This window comes from Cryptomeria japonica, chromosome 5 (genome assembly GCF_030272615.1).
Source record: "Cryptomeria japonica chromosome 5, Sugi_1.0, whole genome shotgun sequence".
NCBI lineage: Eukaryota > Viridiplantae > Streptophyta > Pinopsida > Cupressales > Cupressaceae > Cryptomeria > Cryptomeria japonica.
In genome coordinates, this window is record NC_081409.1 from 793,685,922 (window position 1) to 793,713,145 (window position 27,224).

Consider the following 27,224-nt stretch of genomic DNA (forward strand, 5'->3'; position numbering starts at 1 on the left):
TTTTGTATGGTTGTGTGGAACCTTTTGAAGATAAGATCCATTCTATTGCCAAATAGGGCTACAAGGTGAGGGGGTAGGTTTACAAAGGAGGTATAAGCAATTGATGCTCTAAAAAAAAACTAGTGTTTGAAAGAGCCCTTAGATGACATGTGTTGGCCAACTTCAAAATCCCAAGGAGTAGGGGTCACCAGTAAAGCATGTTTGAGGAGTTGAGGCCTAAGCTTAGTGAATGTGTGTGTAGTTTCATCCAAGGTGTAGAGTCCTTCCTTGTAGGACCCTTGTGAGTAGTTAGGGGGTCACTAGACTTACCTTGTTTGGGCTTGTCATTAGGAGTTTGGGTAGGCCTCTGCATCACAATGATAATCTTCATTGGTAGAACAATGCAGAAGTTGAACATGCAATAAAATTCTTTGACATGTATGTCAGTGCTTAGAATCCTCATGATGAATCTTGTAGATACAACACAATATATCAATCTCCACTAAATGATCCATGCTTGCTAAACATAGCTGATATATTCATTGTAGATTGTTCTCATGACTATGAAGAGATAAATAATCACATGCATAGGCACACAAGATGTAGCGATGGAATGTGCTTATGCAAGAAGGGGGAAAAATAAGAAAGTCGATACAAGGCACCATGGAAAGAATAAACTATAGCTACCTTCTCATGCAATAATATTGGGAAGAAATAATATAAACTGGCAAGGAATAATGATAGGCTAAATATACACAACAAAGAGATGATCTTTATTTGAAGAGCTAACATAGATTGTTAGTCTGTCATCTCTCAAGTGCTTGTTCTGAAATAAATTGCCAAGTATGCATCAAAAGCAGAGAGAATATCTAAGACACGTGCTAATATGCTACAAATAATATCTACAAACCATAAAATAGATGACCTAGCCCTAACAACATAGCAAAAATCCATGACAAAATAATCACACAAGATGATATAGGAGCACAAGAAACATGTCACATGCTTCAAAAATTGCCCCTTATTGTTTGTAATTGACCTTTCACATCCTTAGATGTATGAAAGGTACTCCATCAAATAAATAAAAAATTAGATAAAAGCCAAATCCAACATAGCTACTTACCTTCTTATACAGATCAACCTCCATAGCTAGAAACAATAACGCTACTTGAATCTCCAAGATCTTCCTCATATGCTACAATTCATAAAGGATGCAAGTGGAAAGAGAGAAAGGTAAAAGCCATTGTTAATTTTTATTGAAAGTTTTATAACATCCTAGAGGAGGATTTAGAACACTTTTAAATATTCTATTGGGGCGAAATTCTCTTCTACAAACATTTTTGCCTCATATAAATTGACATAGAACTTACTAGAGATTTGATAGCTGCAAATTGAAATCAAATGAATGTTGCTAAATGTAATCCATGACATGTTAATTGCACTATTGAGAGAGAAGCAACCTCTGAAGAAGAAGAGGAAGAGAATAATATGGAAACAAACAAAAGAGACATAGTTCTACATGAATGAGTGGGAGTTATTTTCTTCAATGGGCCCCTCAAGCAATGTCAACCTAAATGAGCTCAACATGCTCAGAAGGCATGAATTTGATAATAAGAATAAATGGGATCAAATTATAGTACCTGAAGATTTACATGAAATTGTCATACATTTTATAATCATAAGAAAAAAGTACAGCTATAATGAAAACATGTCAACTAGTTTTGAGCATCCTAGCTATACATTGTTGCTAATGCAAAAACTAGTGCTCACAATAATAACGGACCATAGTAAATGCCTCTCAACCAGACCACTACACATGATCATTCAAGGAACAATGAGTATAGGAAAATCATACCTAATTGTTCGCATAAGAGTTACACTCAAAAGTAAGCCAGAACTATCATACCACGAAAAAATTGCCAAAATTAGGTCATTTGTTGATTTGGATTTTTTATTCTCAAAACACATGACTGATTGAAATGCAAATATGCCCTAATCATTATACTTCACTATTTAGTTCTTCTATTATTTACCTCATCAATTGTTAAATAATTTCTAATGATATCTTCATAGAAAAAAATTCATGAATAAATGTGACCCTCTTAATGCTCAATTTAACTTAATTAGTAAATCCTTTAAGATTATAATCCTTGTAGGTTCCAACCACATTCTACAAGACTGTGAAATTATACTATGGAACTAGATGAGTTTGATCTAATCCATCCTTGTTTGTGGAAGTTAAGTCAAAAAATCAATTTTTGGAATAGGGAAGAAAGACACCTTCTTTTGATGTCTTAAATGAGCCTTCTCTAATTTATGTAATTGCTAAATTATCTCACAAACTCTATCCTTTAGTCTCAATATATCCATGTTTCCCTTTAACAATCTAACCTCCTCTTCTCCCAAGAAACTCAAAAATCTTCTAACAAAACATTTAAAGATTACATAATTTGCATTATCACAATTTTTGTATTGGAGAGAGAGAGAAGAACTTGAGCTATCAACATCTTGTACATGTAAGGCATTGCGCCACAATATCCTTCTTGCATACAAGAACATACAATACGACATAGAGTGTCATCTCTTATCACTTCCCTAATGCATACCAATTTTTTGTGCATATTATCTACAAAGTCTTTAGCCTAATTATATTCCCAGATGTTGCATATACATGAGATAAATGGACATTTTTATCTACCATCTTCTTCCAATACTTGACACAAAGTGTGATGTATCTTTATGAAGTAGTCCTTAAATGGATCAATACTTAGAAGCTCTACTTCATGTGGAATTTTGATATGTTTTCTATCCTCTAAACCTATGCCTAGGAAGATGCATAGTTATAGAATTGCTCTTTCTCAATTGATACATATCCTTAAAGAGCTCAAAATTGATGACTTTATTGGCAGCTAAGATCAGTCTAGAAACCTTTGCCTTACTTATCATTTCTACTTCGTTATGAGCTAGCACCATCCGGCAACTCTCTTGATGAAAACAATATTTAACAAAGCATTTGTCACCATGATCCTAGCCTAGTCTAAAGTCCATGCATTTGACATTGGAGCTTTCTTATACTAGTGCTTGAAAAGGGACCACCTTGGAATAGGAATAGTGGCAATAGTGGCATCTCTGCATCTACCGGCACTATCGAGAAACCTATCTTAAATAAATATTAAACCAGAGAATTATAATCACAACGTCGCTTTGGCCGAGTGGTTAAGGCGTGTGCCTGCTAAGTACATGGGGTTTCCCCGCGAGAGTTCGGATCTCTCAGGCGACGTTATAACAAAACAGTTTTATACAATATGAGAATTTTTTGTCGGCGAGTCTGCAGCTTTTTTTGTTTCTTTTAACGAAGCAGAGTTACGTTCATCCTATTTTGCACTTCGAATTCGCCATCCCTCGTCTTTCCTTTCGTATTCTGCTGAAGAGATCTATGAACTGCGTACAGTGGACAGGACTTTGCAATGCATGTAGACAGCGCTGGTACGTCTACGCTGTCCAATAGAGTATATGTTTTGGTGAAAACTGCTGGTATTTTGTTTACATGATTTAGGGGCAGGTAGTGACGGTGTAAATGATCCCATATGCGTGAGGAGAAAGAAGAAGTGGAGAAGAGGGAGTACAAGTAGGAGGAGAGTGGTAGGTTTTAAGCATACTTACCTGGGCGGAGTCAATCGGTGATCAAGAAGGCCGATGGCTTAGAGAGAGCGCCTTAATTGCACTTTAGAAGGTGGCTCTGTCTAGCATCTCCCACACGTTATAATTTGTAAAGGAGGCTCGCGTCCGTGCGGCCCCCACTGAAAAGTAATGCCAAATTACAATCGCTACGTGGGTGCCTCTGTTTTATTTGTAGCAGAGCTATTTTATAATACTCTTATTATAATGGAAATACGGTCTATTAATGGATGGCACTGTAAAATAGCTTGTCGTTGATAAATTGCTGGTTATAGGGTCATATAGTAACAATTTTCGTTTGATAAATCGGTGGGTGTTGGTTCATATAATAACGAATTTCTTTGGTACAGTTTATGAAAGGCAAGTTTAACATCTTTGTCACCCATTTTTCTCTTATTGCTGTCTATCATCCGATCCGTCCTCGCCACACTGGTTTAAAGCAGATATTATAATAGAAAGCTCAAAGCATGTTTGTTTGCGATTTCTTGCTAGTCCACCAAACTGTGGTCGTTCCAAAGAGAATGTGTCTTTATGAAGAAGATTCTAAGCTTACGTACGATTGAGTTGTGACTCTCTTGCTAAGAGCGTAGGGTGTTTTGTGGGTATACGTTTATGAGGTTATACATATGAAAGTAGTAGTTACTTCATAGACCAAGGCCGACTATTGTTTGTCTTAGATTCTTCTAAACTACTCTTCTTGTCACCTAAATTACATGAGATTTGATCTTGTGAAACAGGCGAGACGGAGAGTTTGGAAATATTGGAATTATTTGTTTTGGTAAACATGAAGGGGGTTTTTGCTTTTGGTATGTATTCCTCATCATACCATACCAAGGACGATCTCTAATCCTGAGATGGTATTAGAGTTTTCCAGTGCACTATGTCAATATGGTGAAGGAAGTTGTCTAAAACTTGTATCGATTAATGTTTTTTTTTCACATAGGTAGTGCTCTATTAAGTGAGCTCCAAAGGAGAGGCATAACTTTTCGGAGTCATGGGAAGAGAGTATAAATTGAAGCATAGAGAAGTTATCTTGAAAAGAAATACACACCTATTAGCAAATAAAGTAATGTATGATAAGGAAACTACTTGTTGAATGAGCATAACAGCTAGGGTTTGCATATTTCTAATGTAATAGAATATCTTTAGTAAGGGATTGCTTAAGAATTATGTTTTACGTTTATTTTTATTTTTATTCTTGTCATATGCTAGTATCAAATGAATTGTGGTCACAAACAAAATTATGGATAAGTTGAAGCAAGATGTTCCTAGTAAAAAAATATGTAATCTTTTAAATCAATAAAAAATGTCTACACACTTCTTTATCTTAAGCATTCTAATTTATTCATGTATGGATTGTGGAAATACCGTATCTTTATGAATATAAGTTGTTTATATTTAACACCTTTGTTTAACACCTTGCTCTAATTATGTCTAAACATTGTATGTTAAGGGATTCACTACTCCCAAGATAAGAGTTTATCTTTTATAGGTGATTAAGAATCTCCTTTGAATGTCATGAACCTATTGGTCTATCAAACCCATAAGGAATTGCTACTTATTAAAATAAAAAAGATGATGCAAACAATATCAACATCAAAATAATTACAATTTAGTCATAGAATTTATTACATAATGCAATTGTACTAAACCTTATGATGGCTTATACACATCGTTATATCCATCACCCTAGTAAAAGGTGACATAACTATATTTGTACTATCATTATTTTCTATGAGAAAGAGTCTAACAAAGATTTTGAACTAGTAGCAAGAGGTCTAATCCTTGAACTTAAAACTTTTTCAATACTTTCCTTCATAAATAAATGTTCAAATCCATGTTGGATCACATTCAGGTCTGGGAGAAGAGTATATAGAATATGTTATGCCACAAGACATATTTAAATCTTTGGTAGTAACTTGCAATAGACAATAAATTGCAAACATACAATTTTAAGTGATAAAAATAATTATCAAAGCAAAGTAACATATCAAGCAATTAATTCCCCTCCCCATATTTTACTAGAATCTATCACTTACGGCCCGCCCTCCCTTGGAGCTTCCGATCCTAGCAGATATCCCCAATCCTATTTAATATAAGAAGGGGAAACAATCCCCCTGTGCTCATCCATAAGCATTGGCTCCTACATCACAGCCTCTGAGGACACCCCTTGTTCCTCCAATTACTCCTCGAGAAAAGCAAGGAAGGGCGTCTATAGCCATGAACGTAGTTCCTATCTCAGGGGTGCCTCCTGCTTCATTAGTGGGGCCTTTTCCTATGCTGGGCACGGTCTCAGAGGCCTCTCCTATGGAGCAGAATGCTCCTAAACCTTCCTGTGCTTCAGCCCTTGGTCCCCATCTTCACCGCAATCAATGTGTGCACGAGTGTAAGTGCCATCGGAAGGTGATGGTTGGGGAATGCGACACTGCTTTGAAAGCTGATAAATGACCTTAGAGGATAAAGAATTGTATTAAATGTTAAAATTTAATAAATAGAATAAAGGTATTTAGTAAGAGAAGATGATAGAAAAGTGAAAATGAGTTTTTTTAGATGTTAAATTTTTAGATAACTAAATTAATAATTTAAAGTATATAAAGTTACTAGCTACATAAATGTGAGATTTATTGTATAGCTCTGTAATTATAAATTTAATGTATTTAGCTAGATATGATCACTATAATTATTTTAATACTCGCAATAATTTTGTGTTACATATTTGTAGTCATTTCTACATTTAAAAGCATGGTTTTGTGTTTGAGAGCCTACTTATAATATGGACTTGTTGATGTGTTTTTTAGGCACATGCAAACATAGAATAAATACCATAGGTATCTTATCCTCTCTTGAAAAAAATCTCTCGGATGTTGAAGATTAGCTTAAGCATCATTCAAGACGACTCCAAGGTTCATGAATGTAGGGTCACTACGTGTGGATAAGTTCATTGGTTTGATGTGACTATGCTAGAATCACAAGGAGACGTACATTCGAATGCCTGAATGCTTGATTTACTGGAACTTGATCATCTAATAATTCAATTGGGCAATGCTCTTTGTCCTAGACTAACTTGAATTAAAAAAAATGGCAAAAGACGAAGGGTTGAGAGAATCTATTCTAATCCTAAGAATGTAGGAAGATGAGTGAATGATTAGATGGAATCCTACTGAGCGAGGTCTCACCATTAAAATGAACAATTTGACACAAGATTAGTGCAATCTTCTAAGGACAATTCTAAGAAGTTCGAATCAATACCATTAAACATTAATCACCATTCAAGGTAATGCATAAGCAATGAGTGTTGAACGATTCAAAGTTAAGCTCATAACATTTCAGTTGACCATACAAGACGCTCTTACAACCAACAAGAGGCTAGTGGTATGGATTAAGCAAATTCCACATAAATACATAGAACATATTCCTCACTCAATCTAATTACATGAAAGATAATTGAGAAACAAAGACCATGCGAGTTGTTGAAGTAATAAATAAAATTCACCATAACTTCAATGAAATCAATTGTTCTTTAAAACCATGTTTGGCAACAATCTTTGCCTTCTCCTACACTAACTTCTATTCTATTTGCTATTCTATTATTTCCTAACTATTAGCTATTCTCCAATTATTAACTATTAACTATCAACAATTACAAATGAAGCGATTGAGCTTTTATAGAGAGATCATTTACAATGAATGTCCACGATTGATTCTCCATCAATGGCTAGGATTTTACAAGGAAACCCTAATTAGGTTTTGTTACAACAAAATTATCCATTGCCAATGAGAAAGTTACATTTAGAAAGTGTGGACCAATAGAAATTACGGGTAGGTGACTCATAGTTTGTGTCATCACCGATGAGCTTGATTCATTGAACTTGGATGTGTTGATGTGGACTTCATTGATTGGAGGAATGGTGATTGGAATGCCATCTGGGATGCCACTTCACTCTTGCACTTTATATACTAGAGTTGATTCACCATGAAGGAATATATCTTTATACTCAACATTATATAGCTTCAGTGATGATGATGATGATCTTTTAACTTTGATTAACTCTTCTGAAGCTATTTGCTTTTGAAGTTCTTAGAATAAACTTTTGATGTCATCTTTGCATCTCTCCTTCAGAATTCCTTCCTTTTCTCTCATGACTCTCTTCATGTCCTGCAAAAAAAACAAGGAAGGATTACACATACTTAATATAGGTTGATTAAGGCAAATAAAGAGGATTCACCATCGTGAAGCAACACTTGAAGTTTCTTTTTTCTTGTGAAGAAAGGGTCTTGAAGTGGATTCCATCCTTAATGTTCATTAAATTTCTCGTTGCCTTAATCTTCTTCTATGAGATTTTGCCAAGATCAAGAGGCAATGGAAAGCATAAATAAGAGAGACAAAATAGATAATAGGAATAAACTATATTCTATCAAGATGCAAAATATGATCAACTGGATCATTACAAGATATAGATTGATTGCTCGTTGTCCGTACAAACAATGTAGATGAGCCTTCTTATATAGGCAAGGCTTAGGGATATGTGAGCACACAAACATGACATTTGGCTTAATAAGAAACAAGGGTAGGTAGGAAATAGGTGTGGGTAGGTAGGAGAAATAATATAATAGTCCACATGAGGTAGATCACCCACTGAATGTGGAGTGTAACAACAAGATCAACACTGTAAAAGGTGGAAATTCTCCTACACACACTATGCCAATGTCGCACAAACACCCAAGTGTTCTCATACCCAAATTACTATAAAATGCATTTCCTAAGTAAACTTAAATAAGGTGTAATAATATCCAAGATGAATAATTATTTACACCAACACCCCCCTTTAAGTGCAACTTAGGGGAATGCACTAAAGTCTATAATGCAACTAAGCAATGCAAGATGGGTCCTAGCTACGAGGCCATGTTAGGTACCCATGTACAAATGTAAATGCAATCTCCCATAAAGTGGGGAAAAAGAGAAAAAACCAATGGGAAAAAACCCTCCCCCGAAAGAGAGATGATGAAAGCAAATAATGCTCTCAATGATGAGAAGATACCATGAAGCCCCTCCTCAATTTTGAATCTCCTGCAAACATGGTCCAATGATGATGACCAAAATACCTCCCTATAAGGAAGAAAGAGAGCCAATGTTGCACCAATAATGTCAAAGTGTGACAAAACCAGGTACCAAGTTGATGACGATGAATCACTTGCTGCAACAAAAAGAAGATCAAGCATGGAGACAACCTGCTATGAGCATCATTTGGATACTCAGAAATAGTAGAAATACTAGTACAATCCAAGTCTCACGAGAGCCATGAACAAATGTGTATAATCTAAGTCTCAACTAGAGCCATGCACCAAGTCTCACAAGATATTCCTAATCCACATGTACAAGAGGATTACATCAAATATGTCAACAATGACAAGATACAAAGAGGTGTGGCACTTTATGATAGTGCGAGTACAACATTGCTCATGAAAGAGCATACAACATGATAGTGCAAATATAGAAACATGTAGAGGATGCCACCAAGAAGCCCTGTAGAATATTGTGGAAAAAGACGCCTCTGATTGGGATGTGGCCAAGAGATATAAATGAGCAAATCAACACCCCACCCCCTTGAACACTGGTTGGAAGCACTGCAAGACAAGTGTGAAGTGACAAGAAAAAAAAGTGTTCCCAATTTGACTTATTAAATGATCTTTGTGTTTTTAAAAGATTTTAGAAATCTAAATAAAAATAATTATTATGCCCTTTAAAAAAACTTTAATAATTTTTTTTTTTTTCCTATGAAAAAAAACTTATTAAAATAAATAAGAAAAAAAGAATTTTTTTGAAATTATTAAAAAATATATTAAAAAAAAAAAGAAAATAGAAATTTTCTTTTTGATTTATTAAAAAAATTTTAAAAAATTTAAAAAAGCAAAATTAATCATCCCCCCCCCCCCACACGAGGAGGGGCCCACAAGTACACTACGAGACCACGGTAGGTACACTATGGGGTCGTAGTCCCTGCCGACACCTGCAGGTACACTGTGCGGCCGCAGGGCCTGTGCTAATCCGCAGATACACTGCGGATACCTGTAGTGCTTGTGGGGCTGCAAGTGGCCCACGGTACCCACAGGTACACCTATGGGGCCATAAGTACCCGCACGTGGCCTGCAGACTAAAAAAATAATTTATTTTTTTCTTTTCTCCCAATAAAAAATGGAAATAAACAAATCCCCCTCTTAAAAATATATATTTTTTTAATTTATTTTTAATTTTCTGAAAATAATTAAAAATTAAAAAATTAAAAAAAAATTCAAGTTATACCTGCAAGTTCGTATGGCTAGCCAATAGGGATGATTTCTCCAATTTGGGGTGACAGAGGCTAATTTTGAGGAATTGACAGTTGATCTTAGGGTTTTTGGACTTTTTGAGCGCAATCGCGATGACGGATTCAGCCAAAAATGCTCCAAAATTGCAGATCAGTGCCGGGACAAGTCACCACCCTCCACCTTCAAATGACTCTAGATTTGGCCTCAAATGGCGGATTTGGATGAAATACAAGGCAATTCTTAATTGCTCGAAGCTCCTCAATCCAATGGCAACCTCAAATCAGACTCAACAAGCTCCAATAATAACCTGCAATAGAAAGCTCCAAAATGCAAAACCCCAAATTCTCTTATTTGGCAAACCAATGGCACTTTAATGGCTCTGATACCATGTGAGATTTTGCCAAGATCAGAGGCAATGGAAAGAACAAATAAGAGAGACAAAATAGATGATAGGAACACATTGTATTCTCTTAAGATGCCAAATATGATCAACTGAATCATTACAAGATATAGACTAATTGCCCATTGTCCGTACAAACAATGTAGTTGATCCTGCTTATATAGGAAAGGCTTAGGGATATGCAAAAACACAAACATGACATGTGGCTCAATAAGAAACAAGGGTAGGTAGGAAATAGGTGTGGGTGGGTAGGAGAAATAATATAATAGTCCACATGAGGTGGATCACCCACTGAATGTGGAGTATAACAACAAGATCAACACTGTAAAAGGTGGAAATTCTCCTACACACACTATGCCAATGTGGCACAAACACCCAAGTGTTCTCATACCCAAATTACTATGAAATGCATTTCCTAAGTAAACTTAAGTAAGGTGTAATAATATCCAAGATGAATAATTGTTTACACCAACACGCCCCCTTAAGTGCAACTTAGGGGAATGCACTAACGTCTACAATGCAACTAAGCAATGCAAGATGGGTCCCAGCTACGAGGCCATGTTAGGTACCCATGTACAAATGCAAATGCAATCTCCCATAAAGTGGCGAAAGAGAGAAAAAACCAATGGGAAAAAATCCTCCCCCGAAAGAGAGATGATGAAAGCAAATAATGCTCTCAATGATGAGAAGAGACCATGAAGCCCCTCCTTAATTTTGAATCTCCTGCAAACATGGTCCAATGATGATGACCAAAATACCTCCCTATAAGGAAGAAAGAGAGCCAATGTTGCACCAATAATGTCAAAGTGTGACAAAACCAGGTACCAAGTTGGTGATGATGAATCACTCGCTGCAACAAAATGAAGATCAAGCATGGAGACAACCTACTATGAGCATCATTTGGATACTCAGAAATAGTAGAAATACTAGTACAATCCAAGTCTCACGAGAGCCATGAACAAATGTGTATAATCCAAGTCTCAACTAGAGCTATGCACCAAGTCTCACAAGATATTCCTAATCTACATGTACAAGAGGATTACATCAAATATGTCAACAATGACAAGATACAAAGAGGTGTGGCACTTTATGATAGTGCGAGTACAACATTGCTCATGAAAGAGCATACAACATGATAGTGCAAATCTGGAAACATGAAGATGATGCCACCAAGAAGCCCTGTAGAATACTATAGAAAAAGATGCCTCCGATTGGGATATGGCCAAGAGATATAAATGAGCAAATCAACCCCCCACCCCCTTGAATGCTGGTTGGAAGCATTGCAAGACAAGTGTGAAGTGACAAGAAAAAAAAGTTTTCCCAATTTGACTTATTAAATGATCTTTGTGTTTTTAAAAGATTTTGGAAATCTAAATAAAAACAATTATTATGCCCTTTAAAAAAACTTTAATAATTTTTTTTTTTTGTTATGAATAAAAACTTATTAAACTGAATAAGAAAAAAATAATTTTTTTAAATTATTAAAAAATATATTAAAAAAAAAAAGAAAATAGAAATTTTCTTTTTGATTTATTAAATCTTTTTTTTAAAAATTAAAAAAAGCAAAATTAATCATACCCACCCCACACGAGGAGGGGCCCACAAGTACACTACGAGACCACTGTAGGTACAATGTGGGGCCGTAGTACCTGCAGACACCCGCAGGTACACTGTGCGGCTGTAGGGACTGCGCCGACCCGCAGATACACTATGGATACCTGTAGTGCCTGTGGGGCTGCAAGTGGCCTGCAGTACCCACAAGTACACCTATGGGGCCACAAGTACCCGCACATGGCCTCCAGACCAAAAAAAGAATTTTTTTTTTCTCTTCGACCAATAAAAAATGGAAATAAACAAATCCCCCTCTTAAAAATATATTTTTTTTTAATTTATTTTTTATTTTCTGAAAATAATTAAAAATTAAAAAATTAAAAAAAAATTCAAGCTATACCTGCAAGTTCGTATGGCTAGCCAATAGGGGATATTTTCCAATTTGGGGTGACAGAGGCTAATTTTGATGAATTGATAGTTGATCTTGGGGTTTTTGGACTTTTTGAGCGCAATGGCAATGACGGATTCAGCCAAAAATGCTCCAAAGTTGCAGATCGGTGCCGGGACAAGTCACCACCCTCCACCTTCAAATGACTCTAGATTTAGCCTCGGATGTCAGATTTGGACAAATAAAAGGCAATTCTTAATTGCTCGAAGCTCCTCAATCCAATGGCAACCTCAAATCTGACTCAACAAGATCTAATAATAACCTACAATAGAAAGCTCTAAAATGCAAAACCCCAAATTCTCTTAATTGGCAAACCAATGGCATTTTAATGGCTCTGATACCATGTGAGATTTTGCCAAGATCAAGAGGCAATGGAAAGCACAAATAAGAGAGACAAAATAGATGATAGGAATACATTGTATTCTCTTAAGATGCAACATATGATCAACTGAATCATTACAAGATATAGACTAATTGCCCATTGTCCGTACAAACAATGTAGTTGATCCTGCTTATATAGGAAAGGCTTAGGGATATGCAAAAACACAAACATGACATGTGGCTCAATAAGAAACAAGGGTAGGTAGGAAATAGGTGTGGGTGGGTAGGAGAAATAATATAATAGTCCACATGAGGTGGATCACCCACTGAATGTGGAGTATAACAACAAGATCAACACTGTAAAAGGTGGAAATTCTCCTACACACACTATGCCAATGTGGCACAAACACCCAAGTGTTCTCATACCCAAATTACTATGAAATGCATTTCCTAAGTAAACTTAAGTAAGGTGTAATAATATCCAAGATGAATAATTATTTACACCAACACGCCCCCTTAAGTGCAACTTAGGGGAATGCACTAAAGTCTACAATGCAACTAAGCAATGCAAGATGGGTCCCAGCTACGAGGCCATGTTAGGTACCCATGTACAAATGCAAATGCAATCTCCCATAAAGTGGCGAAAGAGAGAAAAAACCAATGGGAAAAAACCCTCCCCCGAAAGAGAGATGATGAAAGCAAATAATGCTCTCAATGATGAGAAGAGACCATGAAGCCCCTCCTTAATTTTCAATCTCCTACAAACATGGTCCAATGATGATGACCAAAATACCTCCCTATAAGGAAGAAAGAGAGCCAATGTTGCACCAATAATGTCAAAGTGTGACAAAACCAGGTACCAAGTTGATGATGATGAATCACTCGCTGCAACAAAATGAAGATCAAGCATGGAGACAACCTACTATGAGCATCATTTGGATACTCAAAAATAGTAGAAATACTAGTACAATCCAAGTCTCACGAGAGCCATGAACAAATGTGTATAATCCAAGTCTCAACTAGAGCCATGCACCAAGTCTCACAGGATATTCCTAATCTACATGTACAAGAGGATTACATCAAATATGTCAACAATGACAAGATACAAAGAGGTGTGGCACTTTATGATAGTGCGAGTACAACATTGCTCATGAAAGAGCATACAACATGATAGTGCAAATCTGGAAACATGAAGATGATGCCACCAAGAAGCCCTGTAGAATACTATAGAAAAAGATGCCTCCGATTGGGATATGGCCAAGAGATATAAATGAGCAAATCAACCCCCCACCCCCTTGAATGCTGGTTGGAAGCATTGCAAGACAAGTGTGAAGTGACAAGAAAAAAAAGTTTTCCCAATTTGACTTATTAAATGATCTTTGTGTTTTTAAAAGATTTTGGAAATCTAAATAAAAACAATTATTATGCCCTTTAAAAAAACTTTAATAATTTTTTTTTTTTGTTATGAATAAAAACTTATTAAACTGAATAAGAAAAAAATAATTTTTTTAAATTATTAAAAAATATATTAAAAAAAAAAAGAAAATAGAAATTTTCTTTTTGATTTATTAAATCTTTTTTTTAAAAATTAAAAAAAGCAAAATTAATCATACCCACCCCACACGAGGAGGGGCCCACAAGTACACTACGAGACCACTGTAGGTACAATGTGGGGCCGTAGTACCTGCAGACACCCGCAGGTACACTGTGCGGCTGTAGGGACTGCGCCGACCCGCAGATACACTATGGATACCTGTAGTGCCTGTGGGGCTGCAAGTGGCCTGCAGTACCCACAAGTACACCTATGGGGCCACAAGTACCCGCACATGGCCTCCAGACCAAAAAAAGAATTTTTTTTTTCTCTTCGACCAATAAAAAATGGAAATAAACAAATCCCCCTCTTAAAAATATATTTTTTTTTAATTTATTTTTTATTTTCTGAAAATAATTAAAAATTAAAAAATTAAAAAAAAATTCAAGCTATACCTGCAAGTTCGTATGGCTAGCCAATAGGGGATATTTTCCAATTTGGGGTGACAGAGGCTAATTTTGATGAATTGATAGTTGATCTTGGGGTTTTTGGACTTTTTGAGCGCAATGGCAATGACGGATTCAGCCAAAAATGCTCCAAAGTTGCAGATCGGTGCCGGGACAAGTCACCACCCTCCACCTTCAAATGACTCTAGATTTAGCCTCGGATGTCAGATTTGGACAAATAAAAGGCAATTCTTAATTGCTCGAAGCTCCTCAATCCAATGGCAACCTCAAATCTGACTCAACAAGATCTAATAATAACCTACAATAGAAAGCTCTAAAATGCAAAACCCCAAATTCTCTTAATTGGCAAACCAATGGCATTTTAATGGCTCTGATACCATGTGAGATTTTGCCAAGATCAAGAGGCAATGGAAAGCACAAATAAGAGAGACAAAATAGATGATAGGAATACATTGTATTCTCTTAAGATGCAACATATGATCAACTGAATCATTACAAGATATAGACTAATTGCCCATTGTCCGTACAAACAATGTAGTTGATCCTGCTTATATAGGAAAGGCTTAGGGATATGCAAAAACACAAACATGACATGTGGCTCAATAAGAAACAAGGGTAGGTAGGAAATAGGTGTGGGTGGGTAGGAGAAATAATATAATAGTCCACATGAGGTGGATCACCCACTGAATGTGGAGTATAACAACAAGATCAACACTGTAAAAGGTGGAAATTCTCCTACACACACTATGCCAATGTGGCACAAACACCCAAGTGTTCTCATACCCAAATTACTATGAAATGCATTTCCTAAGTAAACTTAAGTAAGGTGTAATAATATCCAAGATGAATAATTATTTACACCAACACGCCCCCTTAAGTGCAACTTAGGGGAATGCACTAAAGTCTACAATGCAACTAAGCAATGCAAGATGGGTCCCAGCTACGAGGCCATGTTAGGTACCCATGTACAAATGCAAATGCAATCTCCCATAAAGTGGCGAAAGAGAGAAAAAACCAATGGGAAAAAACCCTCCCCCGAAAGAGAGATGATGAAAGCAAATAATGCTCTCAATGATGAGAAGAGACCATGAAGCCCCTCCTTAATTTTCAATCTCCTACAAACATGGTCCAATGATGATGACCAAAATACCTCCCTATAAGGAAGAAAGAGAGCCAATGTTGCACCAATAATGTCAAAGTGTGACAAAACCAGGTACCAAGTTGATGATGATGAATCACTCGCTGCAACAAAATGAAGATCAAGCATGGAGACAACCTACTATGAGCATCATTTGGATACTCAAAAATAGTAGAAATACTAGTACAATCCAAGTCTCACGAGAGCCATGAACAAATGTGTATAATCCAAGTCTCAACTAGAGCCATGCACCAAGTCTCACAGGATATTCCTAATCTACATGTACAAGAGGATTACATCAAATATGTCAACAATGACAAGATACAAAGAGGTGTGGCACTTTATGATAGTGCGAGTACAACATTGCTCATGAAAGAGCATACAACATGATAGTGCAAATCTGGAAACATGAAGATGATGCCACCAAGAAGCCCTGTAGAATACTATAGAAAAAGATGCCTCTGATTGGGATGTGGCCAAGAGATATAAATGAGCAAATCAACCCCCCAGCCCCTTGAATGCTGGTTGGAAGCATTGCAAGACAAGTGTGAAGTGACAAGAAAAAAAAGTTTTCCCAATTTGACTTATTAAATGATCTTTGTGTTTTTAAAAGATTTTGGAAATCTAAATAAAAACAATTATTATGCCCTTTAAAAAAACTTTAATAATTTTTTTTTTTGTTATGAATAAAAACTTATTAAACTGAATAAGAAAAAAATAATTTTTTTAAAATTATTAAAAAATATATTAAAAAAAAAAAGAAAATAGAAATTTTCTTTTTGATTTATTAAATTTTTTTTAAAAAAATTAAAAAAAGAAAAATTAATCATACCCCCCCACACGAGGAGGGGCCCACAAGTACACTGCGAGACCACCATAGGTACACTGTGGGGCCGTAGTACCTGCAGACACCCGCAGGTACACTGTGCGGCTATAGGGCCTGCGCCGACCCGCAGATACACTATGGATACCTGTAGTGCCTGTGGGGCTGCAAGTGGCCTGCAGTACCCACAAGTACACCTATGGGGCCACAAGTACCCGCACATGGCCTCCAGACCAAAAAAATAAATTTTTTTTTCTCTTCGCCCAATAAAAAATGGAAATAAACAAATCCCCCTCTTAAAAATAATTTTTTTTAAATTTATTTTTAATTTTCTGAAAATAATTAAAAATTAAAAAATTAAAAAAAAATTCAAGCTATACCTGCAAGTTCGTAGGGCTAGCCAATAGGGGAGATTTTTCCAATTTGGGGTGACAGAGGCTAATTTTGATGAATTGACAGTTGATCTTGGGGTTTTTGGAATTTTTGAGCGCAATGGCAATGACGGATTCAACCAAAAATGCTCCAAAGTTGCAGATCGGTGCCGGGACAAGTCACCACCCTCCACCTTCAAATGACTCTAGATTTAGCCTCGGATGTCAAATTTGGACAAATAAAAGTCAATTCTTAATTGCTCGAAGCTCCTCAATCCAATGGCAACCTCAAATCTGACTCAACAAGCTCTAATAATAACCTGCAATAGAAAGCTCAAAAATGCAAAACCCCAAATTCTCTTAATTGGCAAACCAATGGCATTTTAATGGCTCTGATACCATGTGAGATTTTGCCAAGATCAAGAGGCAATGGAAAGGACAAATAAGAGAGACAAAATAGATGATAGGAATATATTGTATTCTCTTAAGATGTAAAATATGATCAACTGAATCATTACAAGATATAGACTAATTGCCCGTTGTCCGTACAAACAATGTAGTTGATCCTGCTTATATAGGAAAGGCTTAGGGATATGCAAAAACACAAACATGACATGTGGCTCAATAAGAAACAAGGGTAGGTAGGAAATAGGTGTGGGTGGGTAGGAGAAATAATATAATAGTCCACATGAGGTGGATCACCCACTGAATGTGGAGTTTAACAACAAGATCAACACTGTAAAAGGTGGAAATTCTCCTACACACACTATGCCAATGTGGCACAAACACCCAAGTGTTCTCATACCCAAATTACTATGAAATGCATTTCCTAAGTAAACTTAAGTAAGGTGTAATAATATCCAAGATGAATAATTATTTACACCAACATGCCCCCTTAAGTGCAACTTAGGGGAATGCACTAAAGTCTACAATGCAACTAAGCAATGCAAGATGGGTCCCAGCTACGAGGCCATGTTAGGTACCCATGTAAAAATGCAAATGCAATCTCCCATAAAGTGGCGAAAGAGAGAAAAAACCAATGGGAAAAAACCCTCCCCCGAAAGAGAGATGATGAAAGCAAATAATGCTCTCAATGATGAGAAGAGACCATGAAGCCCCTCCTTAATTTTGAATCTCCTGCAAACATGGTCCAATGATGATGACCAAAATACCTCCCTATAAGGAAGAAAGAGAGCCAATGTTGCACCAATAATGTCAAAGTGTGACAAAACCAGGTACCAAGTTGATGATGATGAATCACTCACTGCAACAAAATGAAGATCAAGCATGGAGACAACCTACTATGAGATTCATTTGGATACTCAGAAATAGTAGAAATACTAGTACAATCCAAGTCTCACGAGAGCCATGAACAAATGTGTATAATCTAAGTCTCAACTAGAGCCATGCACCAAGTCTCACAAGATATTCCTAATCCACATGTACAAGAGGATTACATCAAATATGTCAACAATGACAAGATACAAAGAGGTGTGGCACTTTATGATAGTGCGAGTACAACATTGCTCATGAAAGAGCATACAACATGATAGTGCAAATCTAGAAACATGTAGAGGATGCCACCAAGAAGCCCTGTAGAATACTATAGAAAAAGACGCCTCTGATTGGGATGTGGCCAAGAGATATAAATGAGCAAATCAACACCCCACCCCCTTGAACACTGGTTGGAAGCACTGCAAGACAAGTGTGAAGTGACAAGAAAAAAAAGTGTTCCCAATTTGACTTATTAAATGATCTTTGTGTTTTTAAAAGATTTTAGAAATCTAAATAAAAATAATTATTATGCCCTTTAAAAAAACTTTAATAATTTTTTTTTTTGTTATGAAAGAAAACTTATTAAAATAAATAAGAAAAAAAGAATTTTTTTTAAATTATTAAAAAATATATTAACAAAAAAAAAGAAAATAGAAATTTTCTTTTTGATTTATTAAATTTTTTTTTTAAAAATTAAAAAAAGCAAAATTAATCATACCCCCCCCACACGAGGAGGGGCCCACAAGTACATTGCGAGACCACCGTAGGTACACTGTGGGGCCGTAGTACCTGCAGACACCCGTAGGTACACTGTGCGGCTGTAGGGCCTGTGCTGACCCGCAGATACACTATGGATACTTGTAGTGCCTATGGGGCTGCAAGTGGCCTGTAGTACCCACAACTACACCTATGGGGCCACAAGTACCCGCACATGGCCTGCAGACCAAAAAAAGTTTTTTTTTTTTTCTCTTCGCCCAATAAAAATTGGAAATAAACAAATCCCCCTTTTAAAAATTATTTTTTTTTAAATTTATTTTTAATTTTCTGAAAATAATTAAAAATTAAAAAATTAAAAAAAAATTCAAGCTATACTTGCAAGTTCGTATGGCTAGCCAATAGGGGAGATTTTTCCAATTTGGGGTGACAGAGGCTAATTTTGATGAATTGACAGTTGATCTTGGGGTTTTTGGACTTTTTAAGCACAATGGCAATGACGAATTCAGCCAAAAATGCTCCAAAGTTGCAGATCAGTGCCGGGACAAGTCACCACCCTCCACCTTCAAATGACTCTAGATTTAGCCTCTGATGTCAAATTTGGACAAATAAAAGGCAATTCTTAATTGCTCAAAGCTCCTCAATCCAATGGCAACCTCAAATCTGACTCAACAAGCTCCAATAATAACCTGCAATAGAAAGCTCCAAAATACAAAACCCCAAATTCTCTTAATTGGCAAACCAATGGCATTTTAATGGCTCTGATACCATGTGAGATTTTCCCAAGATCAAGAGGCAATGGAAAGCACAAATAAGAGAGACAAAATAGATGATAGGAATACATTGTATTCTCTTAAGATGCAAAATATGATCAATTGAATCATTACAAGATATAGACTAATTGCCCATTGTCCGTACAAACAATGTAGTTGATCCTGCTTATATAGGAAAGGCTTAGGGATATGCAAAAACACAAACATGACATGTGGCTCAATAAGAAACAAGGGTAGGTAGGAAATAGGTGTGGGTGGGTAGGAGAAATAATATAATAGTCCACATGAGGTGGATCACCCACTGAATGTGGAGTATAACAACAAGATCAACACTATAAAAGGTGGAAATTCTCCTACACACACTATGCCAATGTCGCACAAACACCCAAGTGTTCTCATACCCAAATTACTATGAAATGCATTTCCTAAGTAAACTTAAGTAAGGTGTAATAATATCCAAGATGAATAATTATTTACACCAACACGCCCCCTTAAGTGCAACTTAGGGGAATGCACTAAAGTCTACAATGCAACTAAGCAATGCAAGATGGGTCCCAGCTACGAGGCGATGTTAGGTACCTATGTAAAAATGCAAATGCAATCTCCCATAAAGTGGGGAAAGAGAGAAAAAACCAATGGGAAAAAACCCTCCCTTAAAAGAGAGATGTTGAAAGCAAATAGTGCTCTCAATGATGAGAAGAAGAGACCATGAAGCCCCCCCTCAATTTTGAATCTCCTGCAAACATGGTCCAATGATGATGACCAAAATACCTCCCCATAAGGAAGAAAGAGAGCCAATGTTGCACCAATAATGTCAAAGTGTGACAAAACTAGGTACCAAGTCAATGACGATGAATCACTTTCTGCAACAAAAAGAAGATCAGACATGGAGACACCCTGCTGTGAGCATCATTTGGATACTCAGAAATAGTAGAAATACTGGTACAATTCAAGTCTCATGGGAGCCATGAACAAATGTGTATAATCTAAGTCTCAACTGGAGCCATCCACCAAGTTTGACAAGATATTACTATTCTACATGTACAAGAGGATTATATCAAATATGTCAACAATGACAAGATACAAAGAGGTGTGGCACTTTATGATAGTGTAAGTACAACATTGTTCGTGCAAGAGCATACAACATGATAGTTCAAATCTGGAAACATGAAGATGATGCCACCAAGAAGCCCTATAGAATACTGTAGAAAAAGACACCTCAGATTGGGATGTGGCCTAGAGATATAAAGAAGCAAATCAACCCCCCACCCCCTTGATCGCTAGTTGGAAGCACTGCAAGACAGGTGTGAAGTGACAAGAAAAAAAAGTGTTCCCAATTTGACTTATTAAATGATGTTTGTGTTTTTAAAAGATTTTAAAAATCTAAATAAAAACAATTATTATGCCCATAAAAAAAAATTTAATAATTTTTTTTTTGCTATGAAAAAAAACTTATTAAAATGAATAAGAAAAAAAGAATTTTTTTTGAAATTATTAAAAAATATATTTTTAAAAAAATAAGAAAATAGAAATTTTCTTTTTATTTTATTAAAAAAATTTTAATTTTTTTTTTAAAAAGCAAAATTAATCATTCCCCCCCCCATACGAGGAGGGGCCCACAAGTACACTGCGGGACCACCACAGGTACACTGTGGGGCTGCAGTGCCTACAGACACCTGCAGGTACACTGTGTGGCTGCAGGGCCTCGGTGACTCGTAGATACACTGTGGTTACCCGTAGTGCCTGTGGGGCCACAAGTGGCCTGTAGTACCCACAGGTACACCTATGGGGCCACAAGTACCCGCGAGTGGCCTGTGGGCCAAAAAAAGAATTTTCTTTTCTTTTCGCCCAATAAAAAATGGAAATAAACAAACCCCCCTCTTAAAAATTATTTTTTTAAATTTATTTTTAATCTTCCCAAAATAATTAAAAATGAAAAAATTAAAAGAAAATTCAGAATGTACTTGCAAGTTCGTACGATAGGCCAATAGGGGAGAGTTTTCTAATTTGGGGGTGACAGAGGCTGATTTTGATGAATTGACTGTTGATCTTGGGGGTTTTTGGACTTTCTGGGTGCAATGGCGATGACGGATTTAGCCAAAAATGCTCCAAAATTGTAGATTGGTGACGGGACAAGTCACCACCCTCCACCTTCAAATGGCTCTAGATTTGGCCTCAGATGTCGGATTTGGATGAAATAAAAGGCGATTCTTAATTGCTCGAAGCTCCTCAATCCAATGGTGACCTCAAATCTGACTCAACAAGCTCCAATAATAACATGCAATAGAAAGCTCCAAAATGCAAAACCCCAAATTCTCTTAATTGGCAAACCAATGGCACTTTAATGGCTTTGATACCATGTGAGATTTTGCCAAGATCAAGAGGCAATGGAAAGCACAAATAAGAGAGACAAAATAGATGATAGGAATAAACTGTATTCTATCAAGATGCAAAATATGATCAACTGGATCATTACAAGATATAGACTGATTGCCCGTTGTCCGTACAAACAATGTAATTGATCCTGCTTATATAGGCAAGGCTTAGGGATATGCGAGCACACAAACATGACAAGTGGCTCAATAAGAAACAAGGATAGGTAGGAAATAGGTGTGGTTAGGTAGGAGAAATAATATAATAGTCCACATGAGGTGGATCACCCACTGAATGTGGAGTGTAACAACAAGATCAACACCACAAAAGGTGGAAATTCTCCTACAAACACTATCCCAATGTGGCACAAACACCCAAGTGTCTCATACCCAAACTACTATGAAATACATTTCCTAATTAAACTTAAGTAAGGTGTAATAATTTCCAAGATGAATAATTATTTACACCAACATCTTCATTTCCTTGAAGTTCGCTCATACCCTTCAAATTGTGAAGTTTGCTCATGTCTTAATTCTTGAAGTTCATTTGTATCCCTTGGTTTGTAAAGTTGGAATTTTCCATTGAAGCCCCCCTATATGAAGATTGCTTGTCTCAAACATGAAGTTAAAATTCACACATGAATCTTGATTCATGAAGTTGACATTTAGTCTCCATATTGAACTCATGAAGTTCATAATTAGTGGTTCGATCCATTGTGCTCAAACATGAAGTAAAGGATTTTTCTTGTAACAGTGGAAACATGAAGTTGTTTGACAAGTTAGTCTCTTAGTTGGGATTTATATATGGAATATAACATTTAAGATGTTTAAGTTATATTCTATATATATTGTCAGGATGTTTGAGAGTGGTTTTGGACCTCCAGGAGTTATAATACAAAATTTAGTTTTTGGAGGATCCTTCAAATTTCTAGACAGTCAAATTTTAGGACATTTCAGGATTGAGTTGACATTCCATACTTTTAAAGCAAGTTCTTTCTAATCCTTGATGTAAGGGATGTGACCTACGAGGACACTATGCGGTCAACCAAAATTTGATTTAGCAACTTGAAGTGTGACCGGATAGTATACCTAAACCATAGGAATGATCTAAATAACCCCTAATCACTCAATTGACCTGACCTCCTTTAGGAGATCCACCTGGCTTGATAACCTTTGAGAAACTCAATCCCTTCAATGCAAAGGCTAAGATACTAAAATGATGAACAACAAAACTAAAAGAGCTAACCCCAGAAGAAAAAAAGTGGGGGTCTCCCATTTGCAATGGGGCGATGTGTGAATACCTCACAAATTATAGCGCTACCTCAAATAAATGGTCCTAAACATTTCAAAGATGAAAAACCCAATCCATACTTAGAACCTCCAGAAAATTAAACAAAACTTATCAAAAGATTAGAAAGTGTACTCAAAAGTAGAAGATGAATATTGAATTGAATCAATGTACCTTGTCTTCGATTAACCATGTGTGTGAAAGTATATTCATTCCCCTCAATAAGAACATTATGACTTCTAAGTTCCATCATGATTAGTCTCATAGTTTGTCTAAACTTCATAAGCATCCTGGATAGAGCCTTGTTGTTGGTCGAACAACTATAGCCCTGACGAGGTTATCACTATAATCTCATGAATATTGCTCCATTGTCAGTCAGGCATCCATAGCCCTGAAGGAGTTATTCGCATGTTCCCATTATCCCATTTTGATATTTCCTTTCATTTTTTCTGTTATGTTGATTTTTCTTTTTTATCCCTTTTCCTTTTATCTCATTCTTCTTTTTATATTGCTTTCTTTTCTTTTCATATTCCGTCAATTCCTTTGGCTTGTAAGTAATGAAGCTTACATGGGTTTGATGATTACAGTAGCATTGAAGCTAGACTTTGTATTTTTCACTAATCATGGCTTCACCTGAAAACCATAATGACTTAGAGATTATTAATGTGTAAAGATATAGTAACCAAAATATGTCAGTCTCAAGACATAGAAAATAATTCTCTTCTAGGTCAGGTACAAGTCCTAACAAAATGATAAAGTCAGAAAGGAATAACCTCGAATTCAAAGCACTTCATGAAAAGATACCTAAGAAATGAGCCAAACATAATATCCAAGATGTTTCCAATGTGTGAGTAAACAACACAAACACCTTTCTTACAAATAAAGGTTTCCATGTAGGACACCTAAACTAAGCAAACCAACCGACTCGAAAGAAAAACAAACCCAAAGCAAACTAAGCTAAAGCACACCAAACAAGGGAGAACCAAAAGCAAACAACTAAATTACTTGAGCCACTTAAGAATCATGAGTCAAATGACTCAAGGAAAAATAAGGATAAGGCTCCATAAGACCACAAACTAAAACACACGAAAGGAAAACCTACTCTAAAGCTATTGACAAGATTCTTAGACTTGACACGACTCGAATAAACAACATATGTACATGACTACACATGATGTGGCAAAAGTGATAGTTCACAAATGAGAAAATTCATCCTTGAATAGAAAAAACAAGCTCTCACCATGCATCTCTCATATTTAAGTAATTTCTCACGTAAGATAATTAATTGAGGCAATTCATTAGGATGGTGATTTATCCAAATGCAAGTTGTTTTCCCAAAATCCCCATAATCAAATTCATAGTAAGTTTAAAAATTGAGAGCAGGAAAAGAGACAACTTGACGTCGCTCGTGCTCGAATGGAAGTGTTTTCTCCCCATTCAGTGTATTGCTAGAAGCGAGATCATTGACAAATTCAGGAGGTCCCCATTGATGATGTATCATTCCACGAGCATTGGCAACTTGTTGATCCTCACTTGCGAGTTCTTCTTTGAGTAAGCTTAGTGCCCCTTCAAATAGTTTGGCCTTCTTTACTTTCTTAATGGCATCTTGTATAAACCATGCATCCTTATGAGGTTCTATAAGCATATCTTTGAAAACGAGTCTTTGTGAGTGATTGATCTTCAAATATTTCCTCTATTTCGTCAAATACCATCTCTGGTGGTGTTTCATCTTCAAGAATTTATTCAGGAGGCCAAAGTTGATGATGAATCATGTCGCTCACCATAACTTGTTCGTCTTGAAATTTTTTTGAAAATGATTTTATTTATATTTATTCCATGAGATCTTTCAAGGCCCCCTCAAATAGTGTGATGGTAATGATGTCTCTGAGAGCCCCTTCAAATTGTTCTTCATACTTGGTCTCACTTATTATTATTCATAGCTATTGATTCAACATGTCCAATTTATTGTCTTCTTCAAGTGTGCCCTTTTAAACCTCTTGCAATGCACTCTTAAGGATCTCATTTGGTAATAGGAATGGAAATTATTCAAGGAATGATTCATCTTCTCCTTCAATTTCTTGTTGAACAATGTGATCATCACTTGCTTGAACATTCTCAATTGTTTCCTCAACTTTCATTCTATGATACTCTCCTTCAGGGGCAAGGCATGGTAAGCTATATACTATAGTACGTTGATCATTAGGTGAATTTGTGACATCAACGTGAAACTGCCTTTCTCCATTGTTTGGTGATGTAGCAACATCTGGTTCTTCTAAATTTAGCTACAAGGTACACACTCTAAGATTTATTTATGATACATTCTTCTTTGGATAAGGCTGGAATTCCAAATTGATATCTGACTTGGTTGATGGCCATTTCACACACTGAGCAAGTAAATTCAGAATGGGGTACATTATGAATCCTACACCACAATAGTAGCAATATGTCTTCTAAATGCATTTTACCATTCAAGACTAGTTGACTTTCAATCATCCATAAGAAGCTCGAAAGAGGATCCTTTCTCTCTGGGATATTGAAACTTTCTTCTCCTACTTCTAGTCTAGGAACATCCAAAAAGAAGATCTTTCCTTGCACTGCCAATTCCATTCTTGATAGTTATTTCAAGCAATGCATCTCATCATGTTCATTTGTCTTATGGATTCAACACTGCCCTGGCCTTGCAAACTTGAACAATCTATGTGGATAAAGTTGTGTATTAAATCTCCATAAAATTTAAGGGATATAAACTTGTTTCTCATCTTAAGACTATTGCAAGAATTGGCATGCTAGAGGGACGGGAATGATCATGATGAACACCTGAACAATTGATATCTAGATTCTACCAATTCATGTTGGAATAATCATAAGGACTTCTTTTTTTACCATTCTCCCATGCTCAATAGAATTAGGAGGGCATGACAATGAATGTGAAATCTTGAATAGGTGAATCCAAGGAGGATTAGTGGGGACTCACCTTCACACTCAACATAATTTAAATAGAAGAAAGGAATGATTATGTATACATGAATGAAGTAGTTGATGCTGGAAGTTACCCTTTGGTAGACTTACAAAGAAAAGAAGTAGTTCACACAGTTGGAACTAATTGAGATTTCAAATTGAATTTGAGATATACAAGATCTCTCTTTATTCAAAAAAATCCAAAAGAAGTGAAAAACCAAAAAATTTAAAAAAAATAAAAAAATAAATATTTCTCAATGGAGCAACAACATTCTTATGATGAGCAACAAGTTGATATCCCTCAACTTTGGTGGAGATTGAATGTACAACTTTATCCATGCAGATTGTCTGATTTTCCAAGACCAGAGCAGTGTCGAATCCACAAGATGAATGAACAGGATGAGCTGCATTGCTTGAAATACCTATCAAGAATGGAATTGGCAACACAAGGAAAGATCTTCTTTTGGGATTTTCCTAGACCAGAAGTAGAAGAAGGAAGTTTCAGTGTTTCAAAGAGAAAGGTTCCTCTTCCGATCTTCTTATGGATGATCAAAAGTCAACTAGTCTTGAATGGTGAAATGCATTTAGAAGACATATTGCTACCATTGTGTTGTAGGATTCATTATGCACCCCACTCTGAATTTACTTGCTCAGTGTGTGAAATGGCCATCGACCATCCTTATCTGAAGAAGAATGTATCACAAATAAATCTTGGAGTGCGTACCTTGCATCTAAATTTAGAAGCATATGAACAAGATGTTGCTACATCACCAAACAATGGAGAAATGAAGTATTGTGTTTATGCCACAAGTTCACTTGATGATCAACGTA

The 27,224-nt window shown here is 36.2% G+C and overlaps 1 non-coding gene and 1 pseudogene across 1 annotated transcript; both read left to right on the forward strand.

Annotated features, from left to right (window-relative positions):
• The first annotated feature begins 3,177 nt into the window (after positions 1 to 3,177).
• TRNAS-GCU (transfer RNA serine (anticodon GCU)) lies at positions 3,178 to 3,259 on the forward strand. The gene has a single exon. It is a non-coding gene; the product is annotated as a tRNA-Ser (tRNA).
• A 375-nt stretch (positions 3,260 to 3,634) lies between these two features.
• Positions 3,635 to 3,780, forward strand: LOC131876439 (U1 spliceosomal RNA; annotated as a pseudogene).
• Positions 3,781 to 27,224: the final 23,444 nt, after the last annotated feature.